This window comes from Excalfactoria chinensis, chromosome 4 (genome assembly GCF_039878825.1).
Source record: "Excalfactoria chinensis isolate bCotChi1 chromosome 4, bCotChi1.hap2, whole genome shotgun sequence".
NCBI classification, from domain to species: Eukaryota; Metazoa; Chordata; class Aves; order Galliformes; family Phasianidae; genus Excalfactoria; species Excalfactoria chinensis.
Genome location: NC_092828.1, coordinates 57,944,196 through 57,966,200, shown reverse-complemented (window position 1 = coordinate 57,966,200; position 22,005 = coordinate 57,944,196).

Here is a 22,005-nt window from a genome sequence, read left to right as displayed (position 1 = left end):
AACAGAAGCCTTTTTGGGATGGCCAGAGGTATACCCCTGTAGAGCTAATAACACTTGGGAGGTAACAAAGTCTTTGTTACATGAAATCATTCCGAGGTTCGGGGTCCCTGCAGCAATTTCATTGGACCAAGGCCCACATTTTGTTGCCAAAGTGGTCCAACAAGCAAGTACATTATTGGGGATTGATTGGCAGTTACATACTCCTTACAGGCTGCAGTCCAGCTGCCAGGTGGAAAAAATGAATCACCTGATCAAATTACAGATAGTAAAATTGGGCCAAGAGGCTGGCATACCCTGGCCACAAGCATTGCCTTTGGCACTCTTAAGAATTCATACAAAACCCCGAACCAAGGAAGGACTATGCCCATTTGAGATTCTTGATGGACGACCTTACACTGTACAAAACGGAATCTCTATGCAGATGGGCAAGGAAGTACTGAGTGAGTATATGGTTAGCTTGGCAAAGCAGATAAAGAAGATTGAGAAAACAGTACTGGATGCCAGAGCATGGGGCCTGAATGGCCCAGTGCATACTATATTACCAGGTGTCTATGCCTATGTTAAATCCTTCTCAGATTCACCTTTGGAGCAAAGGTGGAACTGGCCCTATCAAGTGCTCCTGACCACCCACATTGCAATGAAGGTGGAAGGACTGACACTGTGGATACACCATACCTGCCTGAGGAGAGCTCCTAGACAACGGTGGATAGCGGAAGAAGGACCACTGAAGATCAGAATCTGAAAGCACGTATAAAAGTTTGGTGACGGTTAGAGTGACCGTAGCAACAGTCAAAGCCTGGCATGAGAACAGCTACTTGAGAATGACTGAGAAAATTGGTCAGGCCCTTCATAAATCTTGCTGGATATGCAAGGCGCCCTCCCTGGAGGAGAGGGAAGAGTGCTGGTGTTTGGGATAGTGGCACTAAATTGGATAATACCACGCTGGGTGGAACATGGGAGATGTAAATTTGGTATAGAAGATAAGCCACAGAAGGGTCCTAAATTTGATCTACTAGTCATAGACTCTACTAGGTCAATCTTTGTAGATAGAAAAAGGGGGGGGGAGGACTGTTTTGCCAATGGGGTCGCTGGGAATGTAATGAATATGTAACCAAACGTGGGGGAGACTATTGATTATGTATTAGTTTAGCCTATATCTGTAACACACTTTTTCCTTATGGTGCGCAAGTTTGGAGTGTTAACCCCTTGCGCCAGGGCTGTGTGCACATCTCTATTAAATCATACCTGCTTTATATCCTAATAGGCTATAGAGTTTTATTCTGCTCGTCAGTAGTTAGATCACTCACCTGGACATTTCTCTGAAATAATTTCTTGGTCTGTACTATGCCTTCTGTAGTCCATTGAGATTTTGCACATCAGTGTAATCTGAATACAGCAGAGGATATTACATGGTGATTAACAAATACACATTTGTTGTCATGCAAATGACAACGACTTCAAATATTAAGATGAGGGAAACTGGATAAAATAGAAGGGCATTATTCAAGAAACTGTTGTCCATCTGAGATGTGGGAGTTCTGTGATTACTAAAGAAAGCTCACTGACACGTGGCCTAAAAAGGCATACATCTTGGTTAGAAAGCACTCGAGTAAACAACAAGATAACTTTTCTTTACACTGTTTTATTCAAAACCAAATGATCCAAACTATCGCTGTCATCACTTTATTTGCCTCTTTTCTGATCTACTCTCTGTTCTTTTCTCACTGGACTAAAGTACCTTTCTCAGCTCCCAAACATAGCAGTAGAGAGGCATTTACATAGCCTGGGAATACTTTCCATATTTCTTTATCACTCATTGCCTACTTCATGTCACTTATTGTATTGTTTTGAAATGTACGCAGAAAAAAGAAAAACTGAGTGATGTAGGTTCCATTTGTGTATCCTCAAGAAGCAGATGTGCTTTCATTACAGACAGCTGCCCAGACACTGAAGGAGTTTTGTTCTCTGGGGATATCCAGAACCCACCAGGATGCCTGCCAGTGTGAGCTGCTGTAGGGAACCCACTTACTTCAGCAGGGAGGTGGGACGTGATGATCCCCAGAGGTCCCTTCTGACACCTATGATTCTGCAATTCATTCATCTTTCCAAGCTCCTGAGTTCTGAGGAAATTAACTTTGCAATGGAGTCTCAGTATATGGCTTTTCTCCTTTTTCTTCAAAGAAATAAAGACTGAATGATGACAGATGGCTCAGAAAAATCTGAGCAGGTTACAGAAGGCCCAAAGAGCACATTTTAGTTTATTTACTGCAGCTGTGGGCAGCTCTAAATCGCCCAGTGATTTGTAGGCACAAAGCAGTCAGAGAAGAACCCACTGCAACTTCCTTAGGCCTCTCAGTTGGACTCTATAGCCCAGGACCTCTTTCCTTGGGCAGAAGTGCCCATTCACAGACTGCAGGTTCGGAAAGCATGGGGCGTGTGTAAATAACTCATTCACAAGCAGTTGTACGCTCTAGTAACCAATCCATAGAGTTTACAAACACATTAACTAGATAGCTTTGTGTGGAAAACAGTAGGCAAATGTTTTCACAAGCTGTTCCCACAGGTATTTTAATACAGGACAATCCATGTCATCATTTTCTTAATCTCTCCAAGCCTGAAGCATTGTGAGACAGCACTTGTTTTAACTGTTCAGAACAGTGGCCTATAACTGCTAACAAAACGTGCTATTTGCAACTTAGGTAATCCACTGTGAAACCATCTAGTATTTATTATACCGAGTTACAGACTTGTTCATGAAAAAGTTTAGCTGTGTAAGCAGTTTGATAGTAGTTCTAGGTGATAGCTCTTGGGAGCATTTATTGCCTAAGTTCATTCTTTGGAAGGGTGATTCTCTATCGTTCCATTTGTGTCAGATGCAAAGTGACCCATTTGAACTAGGCATGTAATGAATTCCACTATGAGGTTAGAAGGAGAAGTGCATTGCAAGCTTCCATTTAAAGTGTAATTTAAGCCCCTAATTCAGCTCTAGAGTCCACGTGTCTAACTGTCAGGGCCCTAACGAGGCCCGGCTGCTCCAACGAGGCAACGACTCCCACGTGCCTCGTGGCCCCGGCCTTCCACTCACAGCTGCAGCTAGTCGGGAGCCCAGGGCACGGCCCGCCCCAAAGCCTCTTAAGCTCCGCCGGAGGCTACCGGGAGCAACCTGGAGGTTCTTAGCCTTCAGGGGTGGGCTTGGTTCCTTTGTTCGGTCCTGGTGCTGCGGGGGTTGAATAGCAGCGTGAGGGTCTGCTTTTTAAATGGAACTTTGGGGTTCTGTTTAATGTTCTCTGTTTGTTGGGTTGTTTCAGGCTGCCGTGAGCCCTCTCGTGGTAAGGATCAACGCAAACCGGTGAGCACTTCTAGTAGTGGGGCCTTGGAGTGCTCGGGAGCCGTTATGGGCTCCCCGTCTGCAGCAGGAGCCTGCAGGGCTGTCACCCTGCTCCTTGTGGGGCTGGTGTAGGTGCTACTGCCGGGCTCCCCTGGCTCTTTGGAGCCGGTATAGGGTATAGTGGTGCTGCCCAGCTCCCATTGCATTTTCAGAGGGGGGTGCCACTCAGTTCCCGAAATCCTAGCACAGCCCTGGGTGCTCTCAGGCCCAAAGGGTTCTTTGGTGGGTGCCTCAGTTCTTCCTGTTGTCATTGGTGGGTGTGAGTGGGATGGGACCCTATTCCTCCAGCCTCAGTGCTGCTGGGAGTAAGAAATAACATGGAGGTCTGCTGAAACATCAGTTTTCTCCTATTGCAGGCTGAGTGAGGGCTGTGGCAGGGCCTCTTGTCAGACCAAACTGATGAGAGTTGAGAGTCCCTAAGTAAGTTCTTGCTTTTTGGGGCTTGTGCAGGGTCACTGCCACATGGCTTTTTAGAAGGTCTGCCAGGAGGCTGCTGCCCAGCTGCCTGAGGCTGAGCACAGCCCTGGGGTCAGTTCTCATGGTAGACTCAAACCACTATGCCAGCACTCAGGAAAGCAAGACTGCCAGGTGTGCACATTCCAGGGCATGAGACCTGTAGGGGTGAACGAGGAACTTGCCGATAAACTCTAAGGAGAGAAGGTAGAGATGGGATCAGGAAGGCTAAGGCTCATTTAATATCGCCTTTGGGAGGGGTTTCTCAACAGCAAAAAGGAGATCAGGAAACACGACTCTGCTTTACAAGGTAAGGGCCCCGGTAGTGGGATGTGAGAAAGAGGAGGAGCCAAATGCATTTTTGACTTCAGTGGTTGCTGCTGAGATTGCTCCTTGGGAATCCCAGAGGAAGGACAACTTCTCAATTGCAGAGGAGCTGGTCAAAGATCAGTTAGGCAAAACTGATGCCTGCAAATTCATGAGCCCTAATGGAACATGCCTGTGAGTACTGAGGGAGCTGGCAGAGGTGATTCCCAAATAGCTCTCTATCACATTCCCTATGATCTTTTTTGTAGGAAAGATGCCTGAGGACTGGAATACAGCCAACATCACTGCAGTCTTCAGAAGGGGCAAGAAGGATGGCCTGTGCAACTGTAGGCCAGTTGGCCTCACATCCATCCCCAGGAGGGTGACTGAACAACTTGTTCTAGATGTCATCACCAACCAAAAAGAAGAGAAGAAATTTCTAAGTAGTAGTCAAGGTGAATTCGCTGAAGGGAAATCATGCCAGACCAACTGGGTAGTCTTCTGTGCTGTTGTTACTACTGGTTAGGTGAGAGAAGGGTGGTGGATGTTGCGGGGGGAAATATTGCTGCTGTTAGTAAATATCTGAAGTGCAGGAGTCTAGCTGATGGGATGGGCTCATCTCCTACTCTAGGGATATTACAACAGCATCCAGATGCTTTCCTGGGTGATATGAGCCTTTATCAAGGGAGCAGGACTGGGTGATCTCTAGAGGGGCCTTTCCAACCCCTATGGCTCTGAAATTCTGATCTTGTTGCAGGCTGAGGGCTACAGTGGAGTGTTTTGCAGTGAGGATTAGTTGGAATAAGTGAGTGCTTTCATCAGTGGTGGGATGAAAGAGGTGAGAGCCTATGGGTGTGAGCCCTCCAACCAGAGGGCTTCCCACTGTGGTGCCTGTGTGTGGAGTCTCCCACCCTGGTGGCCCCCAAAGGGTGTTCATGGAGCTCTTACTAGGAGAGTGGTTAGGCCCTGGAACAGGCTGCCCAGGGAGGTTGTGGATGCCCCGTCCTTGGAGGTGTTCAAGGCCAGGTTGGACGGGGCCCTGGGCAATCTGATCTAGTAAAGGTGTATGCTTGGTGGCCCTGCTAGGCAGGGGGGTTGGAACTACATGATCCTTGAGGTCCCTTCCAACCCGGGTCATTCTGTGATCTGTGATTCTATTCCTACAGGTTCAGGGCTGGAGTGAGGATCCTAGCAAGCAACTGTGGCGCCTCTGTGGAGTGAAGTGAGCTGTGTCCTTTTGTCCCTGACCTGTGTGCCCTACCCCTGGGATGAAGTTTATGGATGGGACTGGACGCCAAGGGAAAAAAAGCCTCTTGTTTAAAGGTGATGGTGTGCTTTCCTTTCAGGCTTGAGGGCGTGTGGCAGGTCTTCTCCTGGTGGAATGGAGTTGACAGAGCAAGAGGTGTGGGATGTGTCACATGCAGTGGCAATGGGGCTCTGGCAGCCCTTCTCTGCCAGAGTTTGGGGTCCTAGTGCTGTTTTCTGTAACATGAGTGCTTGTTGCCTTTGTAGGTGAGGTCTGGCACTCCAGAACTGTTTGCTTCTCTGCAGTCCCAGTGCAGCTGGTGTCCTGAGAAAAAGGTCATGATCCTGGGTTGGGAGCTTCAGTGCTGGACTCTGTAGATGTTGGTTCTGCTGCTTCTGCAGGTGGGCATGGGATGTTGTGGTGTGCCCTGTAGGTGGTCTTGTGGTTGGTGTATGTTTCATACTCCCTGGAGCCCTATTTATTTTTGTTCCCTTTGAGGTGCTGGATGAAGTAGTGGCTTGTGTGGATGTTGAGTTGGGTTGTGTTGCAGCTTGATTTTGTTGTTTGAGTTTGTGTTGGTTGTTTTAATCTGGGGCTCATGTGGATGTAGAGTTGGGTTGTTCTGGAGGAGTCTGACTCTGGTTTATGTGGCAGCTTGGTTTCCTTGCCTTTGAGGTCTGTGTTATTGTATGTTCTGTGGCAGGTTGGTTTTCCTCCCTTTGTGGTGGTGGTTTAAAGCTGTGGACTCTGAATTTGTGTCTGCTTAATTTCTTTGGCTTGGAGGTTAGTAGAGGTTGAAAGAGTGGCTGTAGAGATGGGTGAGTTGGGTGCTGATAGCTTTGAAGCTTCAAGGTGTGGTGGCTTGGTCTATTTAGCTTTGAGGTGCTATGGTCTGTGTTTTTTTGTTTTCTGTTTTTTTGTTGTTGTTGTTGGTTTTTTTTTGGGGGGGGAGCGGGGGGAGGGTGAACAGGAGGATGGTCAGTCTTTTGAAGTTTCTTTGGCTTGAGTGTGGATAGCTGGGGGTGGTCCTCAGTGTGGGAGTGTCTCCTGTGTGGTGATGCCTACTTTAAGGTGGTGATTGTGGGCCTGGGCTGGAATGGAGGTATTTGGGTGGAGAGGAGCTGGGTTCTGTGCTCTGAAGGAGGAGAGTTTATTTCAAACTTCAGGTGAACTAATTTTAACACAACTCTTGGTCTGTGAAATGCACCTGCAGTGTGTGTCTGAGTAGGCATCCTGTATATGCTATGGATGCTCTATAATAACAACAGCTTAAGTGGGCTGAGATGGTTAGCAAGGAGGGAAAAGTTGCAGAGAGCAGCAGCTTTCCAAGAGTAGCTGGCAAAGAAGTCAGGCATTGCCATTTTTTATTTTTCTATTAGACTATAAAACATCCTCTCCTGAGAGGTCTGTGAGGCCAAATCACTTTTTTTTTTTTTTTTTTTTTTTTTTTTTTTTTTAAGCTCTGCATAGTTTTCTACATTTGTCTATTGCTTTGCATGGATGAAGTAATCATCATATTTAAGATGATGCTTCCTGTGAAATATCCTGAACTGCAGAAAGACTGTTTCTACCAAAGGCAGAAATGCACTGTTAGGTGTAAGAACTGGTGTTTCTAAGGATCTGTACTGAAATGGAACAGCTAGATGTTGCTAGCTGAAGTTTTTGTGGTGGAGACCTTTCTGTCTTCAACTTGAAATAACAAAAACAAATCCGTTCTGCACTTAATACTTATTCTCTTGCTACTGACCCTCGCTTATTTGTCTTGGGACAAGAAAGAGGAGAAAAAGAAAACTAAACAAAAAAAAAACCAACAAAACAGGAAGACTTACATCAATAACAATTTTACAGATTATCTACTTCAAAACTACAACATAAGACTTGCTTTACTCACTGAATGAAATTGTCTGGTATCAGCTGTTTCACAAAACTGGTTGTTTCCTTTTTTAAGTTATGTTAACTGAGAATTATCTCTGGTTTCTAGCTAGGTAACTTAAACTAGCGCTTCTCAAGGAAACCCTTCAGGTCAATTCTTAGTAAGTCAGTTCCCATGAACTTTCATCCCAAACTGAGACCAAACTGTAATGCAAACAATGCGAAGGTGTTCTTTTCTGTATTTACTTTTTTAATAAAAGAAGGAACTGCTTTTGGATTCTGCCTGTGTTAAATGTCTGCATATAGTGTATTGTATTTCAATATAAGAGTTGATTACTAATTTGCTTCACTGTTAATTAGTTAATATCTCATTCAGATAGACAATTTGGGATAGAAGATGAAGTTAGTTTACTTAGCTGTGATATTACTTCCCTAATGACTTAACTGATTGAAACTCTGTTGAAGTGATTAGGTTATTTTGCTCATTAGTTCACGATAGCTACAGGCAATTAACATGTCACTCCTCATGATAAATAGAACACATACATTTTAGACAACTCTCCGGGGGGGAAAAAAAAATTGTGTTACTGAGCTTTGAGGGGGAAAGTTTTCAATAAAATAAATTGTGAACTCAATGAAGTTCATGTTTATTTTTGTTTATAGAATCAACTTCAGCTTCACCCAAAACTTGGTGTCCAAACACTTGAACTCAGTCAGATTGGAGCCATGACTGCTGCCCTAGAGAGCATGCTCCAGTGCCCACCACCTTGTGGGAAGACACTTCTCATATCTCCCACCTGACCATCCCCTGACACAGCTCTATGCTTTTCTTCAGGTGCTGTCACAGCCACTGGAGAGCAGAGCCCAGTGCTGCCCACCACTTCCTTTGTGAGGAGCTGTAAGCCAGTGTGAAGTCTTCCCTCAGCCTGCTCTGCTCTGGGCTGAACAAACTGTGGGCCCTGAGCAGCTTATTTGAGGGCTGCTGGGCAAGATTTATAATATCTTGTATCATAGAAGCACAAAGGTGGTTGGAAAAGGTCACTAAGATTGTCTGGTCCAACCATCAACCCCTCCCTGCCACACCACTAGCCTGTGAAACAGTCCAAACACCTACCCTTTTCATCAACATCTCTAGGGACAGTGACTCCTCCAGCTCCCCAGGCAGCCTGTTCCAATGCATCACCACTCTTTCAGAGAATAATTTTTTCCTAATGCTCAATGTGAACCTCCTCTGTCATAATTTAAGGCTGTTTCCTATCACTAAGCTACCTGGAAAAAGAAGCGGAACCTTACCTCATTGCAGCCTCCTTTCAGGTAGGTATGGTAAGAGAGTTTTAGCCCTCCTTTGGGCACATTCTAAAAGTTTTGTGTGTTTTTTTTTTTAATACTGTGGTATATAAAAACTGCATACAGCACTTAAAGTGAGGCTGTAGAGCTCATCTAGTATGCACCCCAAGGTTCAGTTGGCCCTCTTGGCTGCCAGGGCACGCTGCTGACATGAATTCAACTTGCCATCAAACACAGCTCCCAGATAACCATCCCAGGGGGCAACTCACCAGCCTCTAATCCTCCAGTCTGTGTATATGACCAGAACTGGCCCATCCCTGGTGCAGAAACTCATCATGCTTCAGGTGGCTGGTGATTTAACAGCCTACTACTGTAACAAGATCTTGGCGCAAAGCACTTCTACCCCTGAGGAGTCAAAAGATCCACCTGACTTAATGTTATCAGCAAACCTGCTTGGTGAAAATCAACAGCATCTTACTGTGAGCAGTTTCAAAAATCTGACCTTTGATCCTTCTGATCCTTCCTTGCTTATACTGAACACTGACCCCTAATTGCACAAGGCATGAGGAACCTCTGACCTTCTCCAATATGTGTGATAAATACATGCATAGTAATCTCACCTCCACATCAAATAGGCTTACCGAGCTGAGAAGATAAATCCCTCGCAAACCTGCACAATAAAAGTTGAACTACAGGGATTTTTAAATAAGGAAAAAACAAAACAAAACAAAATAAACAGCCAAGGACAATAGTAGGCCTTTTAACTTTCTTTACCTGATACAGCAGTTCAGAGGTTCTTAAGTGCTATACACAACAAAAAACAGTGACAGAAGCAGGAAAAGTAAAGAAAGAGGAGGGCTTTAGATACGGTCTTGCAAATCTAACTGCTTATAGTAAAAGGCATTTAGACTACCCAGATATAGCAGTCTTGGAGAAGTCAGGCAGAACTGCTTCCCAGAGAGGTGTCATTGCTTATCCTTTCAAATGCATTTCCCAAGGGACAAGATCTTGTAAACTTCACAAGCCTAGCAAGAACTGGTCAAATGAATTCCAAGGAAGAGAAAGGATCTCATTAGGTGGTAAAATAAGGTGATCAAACAGAAGAGTGTGACTCGCTGAACCCTCAATCATTTATGCTGAGAGAGGAGGTCAAATCTGAGGTTTTACTTGGAGAAGTTGCAGAAAGAATTTGCTTGATACCATGACAGGGCAGTTATCTACCTCTTAAAGGAAACTCAATTGCCATATCCTTAAGAACTAACTGGTTTCCAACAAATCTCACTTCCAGATATAAGGTTCCAGTGGCATCCAACTCAGTGTTTCCTTCCTTTCCTTAAAACAAACAAAAAAAACCCCTTTTTTGCAGCCCAAATCACTAACAAACACCACAATACATTCTTTCTCTGCTTGGAGAATTCTTAGGTTTATTCACATCGCAGAAGATACACACCATTAAGAATGCCCACCTGCAGAAACAGTCAAGAATATCAGAAGTTTTCAGAAAGGTGAATTCACCTTAAAAAATAGATCACAAGACTTTAACTTCCTTTTCCTTTCAGATGGATTTGATTAGAGTTGAACTGACCTTCTCCCATGTAACCGTGTGCTCAGATAAGCATTTAGTATCATCATACTGCCATTACCCTATAAGATTTCTTCACAAAGCAATTACCATGTTCTTCAGGCAGCACTGATTGCCTTAGAGGAACAAAGTGAAAATTTAGCTTGTAATATGAGAAGAATTTAAATAATCACTTGGAAAAAGAAAAATCAAAAAGGTAACCAAAAAGAAAATCTAACGTCTAGCAGCTAAGGGATTAAACACCATGGAGAAGTTTCAGCTCCTCCTTCTCCCAGTCATTCCATTAGGATATTTGAGCTCTTAGATTTTTAGATTCAGTAACCCTGTATTGAAGCACTTACTTAGATTCTCTGGGTAACAGCCATGAGAATGCAATTGTTTTTCTTCAGACCACTGTAATTATTATTTCACAGACGGTACATCCCACATGGTCAGAGCTTATCACTGTGTTCATACCATCCTCTCAACAGACTGCAGATAACTTTAGAAATGGGCAACCAGCCAACTAGGGAATGTTGGGCACTAATTCAGTTGATTACAATTAATAACAAATACAAAAATAAAATCTTCTAAGGAAAAAAAAGGAAATCAAGCTGTTTCAGTGGTGTGCTGAAACAAGTACATTTTATCTCAGATGCAAACCTCTGTGTCCGTCTTCCAGTTTTGCTAAAGATAGGGCAACAGAAACAAGCACTTTGAACTTGGGCTTCCAAACACTGAATTACTGTATTAGCCAGTTTCTCCCTCAAGCTAAAGATAGTCAGATCCAAATTATTCCTGTCCAGAAGAATCCCTCATCACTTAGCTAGTAACTTTGTGGAATTTCAGCCACGAGGCAAAAGAATTCACCTTCAGAGAACAATTCTTATGCTTTGAAGTCTAATCTTAAAGAGGCACTGAAGTATGCACAGAATCCCTATAAAACGCAAAGCATGTTCGAAGCAGCTCTCTCCACAAAGGGATCAGGTAACACTATATTTATCTGTCAGGACTTGACAGTGAATGAAACCAGTTCCCTGTAAGGTGCCCCTCAACCCTCACAAGGCCCCACCTGCAGTCCTGTGCCCTCAGCATGAGAAGTACTTGGAGCTGTTGGAGGGAGTGGGTGCAGAAGGCGGCCATGAAGAAGATCAAATGGCTGCAGCACACCTCTTATGAAGAAAAGCTGTTGGAATTTGGTTTATCTTGGAGAAGAAAAGGCCTCACTGCTGCCTCCTAGCGCTCTAAGGGAGCTTTTAAACAGGAAGGGGATCAACTTTTTGCATGGTCTGTATAATGCTGTAATGTGATAGAGAGCACAGAAATAATAACAGAGTAGCAAAGTCTTTGGCTGCAGCAAATGAGAATAAGCCTAAATGCAGCAGCTGTGGATACAGAAATGAAGGAAAAAATAAATGCTTACCCAAAGAAGATCTCAAATAGGTAGGGACCTCCAGACAGAATACTCTTGCCTCCACTGCCAACCCTTAAATGAGGTCTGGGAAGGGGTGGATCCTGGCTCCACCCTTTCTGGTCATTCAGGTATATTGCATGCACCTGAGCTACCCTGGGTTGGCCCTGCCTTCTCATCAGGTGCTCAATCACTGCTTCAGGCCATGACTTAGCATTTCTGCTACAGACTGACAGTGATAGGACAAGGTGGGATGGCTTTAAACTGTGAGGCAGTGGCACAGAATGCCCAGAGAGGTTGTGACTGCTCTGTCTCTGAAGGTAATCAAGGCCAGGTCAGATGGAGCCCTGAGCAGTCCGATCTAGTAGTGGCAGCTCTGCCCATGGCAGAGGTGTTTGAACTAAGTGATCTTTACGGTCCTTTACAACCCAAGCCATTCTATGATAGAAATGGATTGATGGAGGCTAAGCCAATTTTTTTCTTTCTTTTTGTTTCCACATTTCACAATATATGATTGCATAGAGGTAGAACTTCACAAGCCATTCCTACGTTAAGAGCAGAGCACTGATGTGGTTTTTGATCAGGACTGCTTTTGATAAATTTTTATTCAGTTTTGGAAAGCTATTCGTTGTACAAGTAATTCATCAATATCTCCAGCGATTTTCAATTCCCCAGGAAGGCCAAACATTGGAGTCAGTCAATGATCACATCACTGAGTTAATGTACTTTTATTACCTTTTTTCTAATCAATCACTTCTAACAAGTAATAAAAAACAGACCGCAAACTCATCATCTAAATTAATTACCAGGTTGGAGGGCCTGATTCATCTCACAGTATTTAAATAATAAAGATGTGAAGACTTGCCTAAACAAGACTACCAAAGAAAGATAAAAAGGATAATCAAATATGTAAGTATTTTTTAATTGAGAAAAGTGATCCTAATTAAAAAGTCAATATTTGTCTATCATAACATATTTGTGTGCCCCCGGTGGAGCAGTGGTAGAATTGCTGCTTGCAACACCGGAGGGCCCGGGTTCGAATCCCCCCTGTGGCGCAGGGGGTAAAGTGCTGCGCTGCTACACAGAGGGCTGAAATCCTGGGGGTTGGACTCGACGATCTCTAAGGTCCCTTCCAACTCGCACGATACTATGATACTATGATAACCACCTAACCTGGTAAATGGTTTAATGTCATATTTTGAAACACTCTACTTACTTCCTTGGATCATGCCGATTGGTTTGAGATAAGCTTAGGGGAGTCAGAAAGAGGGGGAAAAAGAAATGCCAGTGCCTTCCAAAAGAATCAACAGATCTCTTTTCAAACAACTTTGCACACTATATAACTACACAAACATACAATCTATACTCAGTACTGTTTCGAAAAAAGTACGTTTAATACATTTTGCATGGGTAGTCACATTTGAACCCTCTTTGCCCTTTTCTTTCTCCATCTGTGATGTAGTCTGTGACATCATGCAGGTAGCATAATGCTGAATCCAGTTGGTTGGCAATTGGAGCTTTTGCTTTGCAGTTGGAGCTTCTGCCTTGCTTTGCAGTTGGAGCTGCTGCCTTGAAGTTAGAGCTGCTGGTTAGACTTTGTGCCAGTTCTGGGCCTTGATCAGCAGTATTTATGGCTGTAAATGGGTTAGCGACTGGTGAGTAGTGTTTTCGCCACCATCTTCCTCTTCTGTTGTGGTAAATAGTTCATAGCTCAGCCCATGGGTTCTATTTCGTTTCTAGTTCTCTCCCTCATCCCACCTGAGGAGAGAGAGCGAAGTGCTGAGCAGTGTAGAGCCACTGGGGCCCACCCTCTGCTGCTCTGAGTGTCTTTGTATGTAGGAAAGACACTTTAATGCAAAATAAGGTTCTTCTTAGGCCTGGCCATTAGACCAAGGTGGTACACATCATCTCTGTGATGTCAGGTAGTTTCTTAAAATAGAAAATAACCCCTCCAGTAAAACCTGAAATTGGAAGGGATCATCGTGTATTGCAGAAGCGTAGGGCATTGTTGAAGAGCAAGCACAAAACTTACCACCATCCCTTTTCTGGGATGATGATTTTGAAGGAAGCCCCAAATATTTATCCAAGATCTTGCTCAATTTTAAGTCCAAATGGTCTCAAGGTCTCTTTTTTTCACCTTGATGTAAGTTTAACCAGTGTACTTCCCCCAGCTCCCTCCTTTATAAGAGCTGTATCAGAGTATGATTTTTTCACCATTGGATAAGTAATAGATACAGCATCCTTCATGGCCTGTGCTTCTCGCTTTATTTCTGTGTGTTTATGCAAACAAACACTGGGAAGGGGCATCTAGGTTTGGTTCGCTGATGGGCGGCTGCCCTGAGCACTGCTCTATTCCACTACTACTGCCTATTACATGAACACAGAGACACAGCAGTGACATGGTAGATGCTCAAGCAACACTTGCTACTGTGCCAGGGCTGCTGCCTGCCACCTGGCTCTTCTGGAAATCTACTAAGCTACTTACCTCTTCTTGGAATCTGCTACGCTGCCTTCCTCTTCTTGTAATCTACTACGTTGCCTGCCTCTTCTTAGAATCTACTACTCCACCTGCCTCTTCCTGCAATCTACTACACTGCCTGCCTCCTTTTGGAAACTACTCCTCAGCCTGCTGCTTCTTTGGAACATGCTATGCCACCTGCATCTGCTTTGGAGTATCCTATGCTGCCTGCATCTGCTTTTGAATATGCTACACCACATACATCTGCTTTTGAATATTCTATGTCACCTTCTATGTCACCTACCTCTGCTTTGGAATATTCTACGCCACCTGTTACTTTTATGGAACATGGCATGCCACCTGCCATTTATATGGAAAGTGCTAGGCTTCCTGCCCCTTCTGTGGTATATGAAATGCTGCCTGCCTCTGCTCTGGAACCTGTCATTTCTGAGTCACCTGCCATTTCTACGGAAGACACTACACTGCCTGGCACTTCTACAGAAGATACTACGCCACCTGCCACTTCTATGGGCTCTACTACACCATCTGCCTCTTGTATGGAACATACTACGCCACCTGTGTCTTCCGTGGAATATACCACGCCACCTGCATCCATTTTCAATATATCACAGCACCTGGCTCTTTAGAATATACCAAGCTGCATGGCTCTCTTTGGGCCATACTGCTGTACCTGGCTCACTTTGGAACATACCATGCCACCTGGCTCACTCTGGCATACACCACACCAGCTGGCACTCTTTGGAACATACCACGCCACGTGGCTGTCTGTTATATACCTTGCTACCTGGCTCTCTTTGGAATATACCGCACTGCCTGGCTTTCTTTGGATGAGAGTGCACTGCTTGGCCCTCTCTGGACTAAAGTATGCCACCTGGCTCTCATTGAAATAGAGTACACCTCCTGACTCTTTCCATTAAATTTGCAGCATCTCTTTGTTTCTATAGCTGTACTGAATTTTCTTTGTTGTATCATAGAATGGCTTAGTTTGGAATGGGCCTCGAGAATCACCAAGTTCCAATTTCCCTGCTGCTGGCAGGTACTCCAGCTGGGGCCTCACGAGGGCAAAGCAGAGGGGGACAAACGCCTCCCTCTCCCTGATGGCCACCCCTCTTCTGATGCAGCCCAGGATACCAAGGGCCTTCTGGGCTGCAGGCACACACTGCTGGCTCATGTAAGTTTTTCATCAACCAGGATCCTTTAGTTCTTCTCAGCAGGTCTACTCTCTAGGAATTCTTCTCCCAGTTTGTACATGTATCTGGGATTACCTCAACCCAAGTGCAAAACCTTACACATTGCTTTGTTGAACCTCATTAGGTTCACAAAGAAGGGCCCACTTCTTGAGTTTATCAAGGTCCCTCTGGGCAATGAATGCGTTCATAGCAGGAGTTTGGGATGGGGTGCCTGCTGGAAGGTTCTCATTTACCACATTCTAAACCTTTTAAAATATTGCTAACCAAGATGGTCACTCACAAGCACTCATACACAAAGTTCATCTGGCACAATGCTCTAATTACAGAGTACACTCAATGAATATAAGGTACCTCTTGATGAAGTTCCGTCAGCTGCCTCCTCCTCTGGACCAGGTATTGCAAATTTCTACTCCTTCACATTCCTCCTTCTGTTTTGATACTGAGAAAGCCAGTATGGCGATTTTCTCAACTTCCCTTCCTTCCATTCCAGTAGGGAAGAGTCCACCAAGCCACAGCCTGAAAAGACAGTGTGTTGCTTCTGTTCTGCTCACAAAGAAACGAAGAAACCACATTTCATATATCAATCCACATGTCTCTGCTCCAGATTGCTTGGGCATGGGTAGTCCAGTCCTGAGCAGCCCACCATGCAATCCGGAGTGTGAGCCTCTTCAGTTATAACTAGCCACAGTTCTCATAATTCAGCACAATGGCTACTCTGTCCATGCCCATCTTCAAACCAGATAATCTTAGCTGAGGGATGGGATGCAACCACATGCCGTTAACTTGGATTTCCTCTGCTGGACCTGTGTACCAGGCATCTGGGTACTCACACTCTGCAAAAAGAAATCCGTATAAAACACATTTTATTATTCCCTGTTGATGAGCGGATGCCAAAAAGGTAAATGGTTTAATATCATATTTTGAAACACTACTAATCTTCTCGGATCGTGCCAATTGGTTTGAGGCTTAGGGGAGTCAGAAAAAGGGAGAAAATGGAATGCAAGTTCCTTCCAATAAAAGGATCATCTCTTCAAACAACTGAACCACTGTACACTACTTTCACGGTTTTATGATTTTGGGTTATTGATATTCCACATCACAACAGCATGTAGTGCACTGGGAGTTAAAGAGTTAATACACCAGTTCTGGATGCCTGTCCCAGAAGGGAAGAACAAAAACATCCCCCAGAAGACTTCACTTGTATATATATATATATATATATACATCTATATATATATATATATATATACACATTTATAATACAGAACAGTGTGAACTGGAATTTACTATTTGGAATAAAGATGTGTTTGCTGCTATATATAAACAAGTAGTTCAAACCAGCTATACTTGTATCCTCAGGCACATTTAATTTCGATGAGACAATATGCCTGCCAACTGACCCATTTTTCCACATTTGTCTCTCCCAACATTATCATACACTGCACCTTTTTGTATAAATTGACACGTCTAGACACGGTATCACATCTCTCTAAATCCACATATTCAATATTTTATGCAGATGATTAAATTTTAGATTTGATGTAGTATTGTACATCACTTTGTTCTTTGAATTAGAACACCCAGATCTTTTCAGTTCATTTAATTGTCTGATTTTCCTGGTGGGATTGCCAGAGAAAAAGTACTATCATGAGTTTGGGACATTCCCCCAGCAGTATCACCATCTTTGGCCAGATAAGACCTAACTTCCTAAACACTGTGCATACTGCTGGATGTAGCAGAACTAAGAAAGCATCCACATGTGCCATCAGGCCATGCACAATGCTCGTCTCATACCTTGCCTCAAAATCAAGATTCCATTGAACTCCTGTTAGAAAATAACTTCCACAAAGTAGCCAGATAGTGAGGACCCAAAGCCGCTCACCTAGCACAATAAAGGCATTAAACATACATGTTACCCAGAAGCTCTCATTTGTGTCCCTGGCCAATTCTGATTCAGTTCTTGTATGAGCGGAAGTATCGACTTTTAGGGAAAGAGCTGCTGATGATCATCTCACAAGAGCTGGACACAGAACTGTTAACCAGGTAACAAATCCGTCACCTTCAAAGACAAACTGTCTGAGGCTGAAGTCTCAGACCTTAACAGTGTTAGCTATGAATAAGCATCACTATTTCTTTCCTAGGCAAGCTGCTTGGTTGTTTCACTTATGTCTTTTAAACAGAATCATAGAATCACTCAAGGTTGGAAAAGACCTTAAAGATCACCGAGTCCAACCACAACCTAACCATACTATCCTGATTAACAACCCTCCACTAAATCATGTCCCTGAGCACCACATACAAACGGTTTTTAAACATATCCAGGGGTGGTGACTCAACCACCTCCTTGGGAGCCTATTCCAGTGCTTAAAATATTAAAGAGCTGGAAACATTTGTTTTCCCCATCACATCCTCTGCTCTTTACACATCACACAGTCCCCTTTGAAACACTGGCACTTACAGCAAGCTCTACACACAGTTCAATCAAAACATTTGCTATTGCATTTGCCACCCACAAACGAATTTCTGCACATGCTCTGAAAAGCTTTAAAGGTTCTGACAGCTACCCAAAGTCGCACCAGCATGACTGCCAAGGAGAGGTGGTGTCAAAGCACTCAGCCTCCACCACTACTACCCTGGGTGCGGGAAGAGATGTGAATTCAAAGCGCTCACTACTCCACACAGCAAAGCTCCTGGCAAAGGCTCGCTGCCCAACCCCTACAACCTCTACTCTCCCAAAGCACTCGAGAGCACGAAAAGCACAAGGCCAGCTAGAGACAAGCGTGAAAGGGTAACTTAACTTACGAAGTGTAGACTGGGAAAGGACCGCTGTGATTTCTTCAGTATTTTACAGTGACGTTGGCAGAGAAGACATTCAAAACAGTACACCTACAGAAATCTCTTTAATCCTCTCTCTCCGTTCAGCTACTCTTGAGTCGCTCAGCCTCAAGAAATCCAACAGTCAAAAGTTTATCTCGTATTTCCGAGTGATACGGCCGACTCTCCTTGAACGTGTTCCACCGATGCAGTAAAAACAGACCAAAGCAGGGGAGGGAAGAAGCAATCTTAATCTTCTTAACTCCGCGTTTTCTGTAAAAGCTGCTCTTATGTCAAAAACTCCCATTCCCGCACTAACTTGCAGAGCGTGGAGTCATCCGTCTGGTTTTCATAAATCGCAGATTACCAGCAAAGCAGGGAACGTACACAGCCTGCTTTTCGCTGAACTCCCCACGCACCAGCCTTACAAGTAACCTGAGGTACAAAGGCTTTGAAACAGCCCCACGCCGTCTGCTCTCTATCACGCATGTGGCCGGGCTGGCTGACTCCTCCGACAACCCACTGCTCGCAGGGAGGCGCCAGGCAGCGCTCCCCCCTCCGGGGAAACAAAGCGAGGCTGCAGCATCCCCCTCAGCGTGAACAGCCTTACCGGAAAGGGAATTTAAAATAAAGACTTGTTTAAAGAAATAACAAAGAAAAACTGTGAATTACTTAAGACAGTTCAACAGTTAAGCAAGTCAATTAGAACAACCTGATGTTTATAAACAGCAAACAGGACGCTGACTCGCATACTTCAAACACTTCCACGTGGGAAGTAAATATACTGCAGGTTTCTTTGATTTGCTGTTGTGTTTTCCTCTCAGAATTAGTGGAGAGCTGCCTGATGGAAAACCTCTGAGACGATCCTGTCCGTTAATTACAACAACGAGTATTTTAATCAAAAGCATCATAAAGCCTCTAAAAGCTCTTGGAGAAAACTGGTGACTTGAAGCTCCTAAAGCCACTTTCACACCCTACTTTCAGGCATTTAAAGGTCTACGGCGCTGATTAGATTCAAATGCCAGAGGCCTGAGGGCTCATATACGGCTTTTTTTGATAGCTTATTAAGGTCAGTACTAGACTGCACTGTTTTTCTAACGAAAAACTGGGGGAACATTTTTTCTTTTGTCTATGCCAGATAAAGAAATTTTGTGTTGCTTGAAATAAGAACATGTTGTTATTATTATTTTCTTTTTCTTTAAAATATCAAGCTTTATTTAGCCTTTAGTTTTACCAGAGGAGTTTTGCAAGCCATTCTACTGGGAACGATCTCACTCAGTTAAACAGTGAGAATCTCTAAGTGAGGCAGCTTCCACTAAAGCATGAATCGGGGCAGTGAGTCATTAGCAAACTGAAAACACCACCCTAAACAGCCTGCATCAGAATTCCAAGTCTTGACACTTGCTCCACTTCTCTCTTTGCAGGATCCAGGATTGATATGACTAGATTGAATCTATACTTTAAAAAATAAAAAATAATTAATTAGTAGGAGGAAAACTATGAACTGATTTTCTTTACACATCTTTTTCCCTGCGCTGTTACAATTCCTTGCAATAGGTGTTGAAGTGATTCAATCAAATCTGATAGAAGGCCAGAGCTCTCAAAGATATTACATTCCTACAGGCAGCTCTCCAAGATGAGTGAAATACAATCCTGTGATCCAGTGCAAAAGGCTACGCATTAGCTCAGTCATGTTGTTAAATACACAAAAAGTACCTGAGATTTCATGGGTCCTACTACTCAAATGTTACCATATTTGTATATCTTCAGCCTACATTCTCAATTTTTTTCCCCCACCGCTGCTAACAGCAAAACACTTGAAATGCAGAGACATCAAAAAATATTTCTTTGATACAGCAGTAAATGGGGTTTGTTAACAGTTATTTTTCCCTATCACTTAGTGATCAAGTGAGGTGAAGTGACTACCTGGAAACGACTGTTCTGAGGTTTGATTCTTTCAGGTGTTATGAGCAGGTGTTGTGGGACTGGCCTGAGTGGCACCAGCTACCCAGCTGATAGTCCCAGATAGCCAGCTACTCCCCCCCCCCAGCTCTCAGCTTGCAACACTAGAGGCTAAATAAAAATTTGGATGTGAATTTCTTTGTTCTGTAAAAAGTGTACAGCTTTCGAGAGGAACAGGCTTTAAAATTAAGCCTACTATAATTTGTAGCTTCTTTGAAGGCAGAGAGGGTTTTTTTTTAGATCACAGACTAATCACATTATCATAAAGAGCTCACTACAAAGAGACCATTGTAAGTCTCTCACTACAAACATTGAAGTCCTTTCTTTAATCCACCCCCATAACACTCTAAATTACCTCCCTCTTTCCCCACGCTAATAATGTGTCTTGAAACATGGAACAAGGAGAGCATTTCTCAGACTACACTGTGTGTAAAACCTTTATCATGTCTTATGTTTTCAAGTTATGGATCATCCTATATTTGCAACATTGATTTTCACAGCACCTACGTTAGTTTATTAACTTCTGTACTTCAATAATCCTGGATGCAACTATTTTGACTTACCTTTTCTGGGGGTTATTTATTTCTTTTATTTAAACAACCACTCACAGGTTATGCAGCGAAAAGCTCTGGGCTACAGAACATCACTAGTGTACCATATATACACTTAATTTTTTTTTTTCTACTTAGTTGGCCATAGAAGTATTATAAAATTCACATAAAAATATGCCACGTCACGGCATTTTCTCATTACTTTCTCCCACATTTCCTGTTTTCTGAACTTTCTCAAAATTGAATGCATTTCTTATTATTCTGTGCTGCTGGTATCTGTACCTGCCATTACCAAACCACACAAAGATCATCTTGCTACTTCTGTCAGTTACCATCTTACTTACACATCCAAGCTTTGTGTTAATCACAGGCCTTTTTGGGGGGAAAGTTCCTATTCCCTATAATATTTGTCTGTTTTAATAGGACTTCATTTTTAACCAAATAAAAAGCCTAAAAATAAATAACCACAATAAAAAAAGTTAACACTTTGTAGCATCATCTAGTTACCTAAAATACTCGATTAGCAGCGATGCCTAAAATCATTTGACTAATCTTGTTGTCTTTGACATGCTTTCTTTATGGGAGCAGTACATAATCTCTTATTTTCAAAGACTTCTTGGAAGACTTCAGCTTCACAGTTGACTTACTTTGTTATACCTGAAATGTGTGGTTTTAACAAATCCCACTTGTGTCTAATCCTTTCTTCTCAGACAATCAATAGGTTCAACAGTTACATCAGCAACTTGAAAAACTCTGAAAAATAGGAACAAAAGCCATACGTCTCCCCACTGAAGTCTTGTCATTAATTCATTTCCTTGCCATTCATTTGTCTCCTAGCTTTAATACAGAACTATAATCCTTGACCACGGCACTCAAAAAAGTACAATGGTTAAATTATAACAAAGGAACAAATACCAAGTTATTTCATGCTTAAGTTTTCAAACTGCTACAGGAGAAAAACTCACTCTGCTTCCAACACAGTTCCACAGCTCACAAGGGTTGCTGCATCCTGCTGTCCAGGCAAAGCTCCTTTCTCCCAGTGCTACCTGACTGACTGAACTCTGCTTACCCACTCTCCCAAAACAATTATTCTGGGAGTTAAAGGCATAAGGAACTAACGGAGTCTTCTGCAAGTAGCCTTCCTCTTAAAACTGATTTTGCCTGCTTTCTCAAACAGATGAAGGTAATTAAAGAAAAAAGGGTATGAGTTTTGTCACCACTGACTGGGCAAACAGTCAAAAACTGGGGCAGGGGGAAAGGGATTTTGCTGAGTGAGTCAGTGTTTTTAACCTTCAGAGTTTAGGTGCTAGTTACAAAATGGAATAGTTCAGGGCAGCAAAGATTGTCTTTGAAACTGCAACTTACTCCTCTTGGGGAAATGCCTCCAAATGCAAAATTATCATAAAAATTTGCAGACTCAGAACTATAACAAATGCAATAAAACAAATTAATATTTATATAAAAGACCATTTTCATTTATTTTTA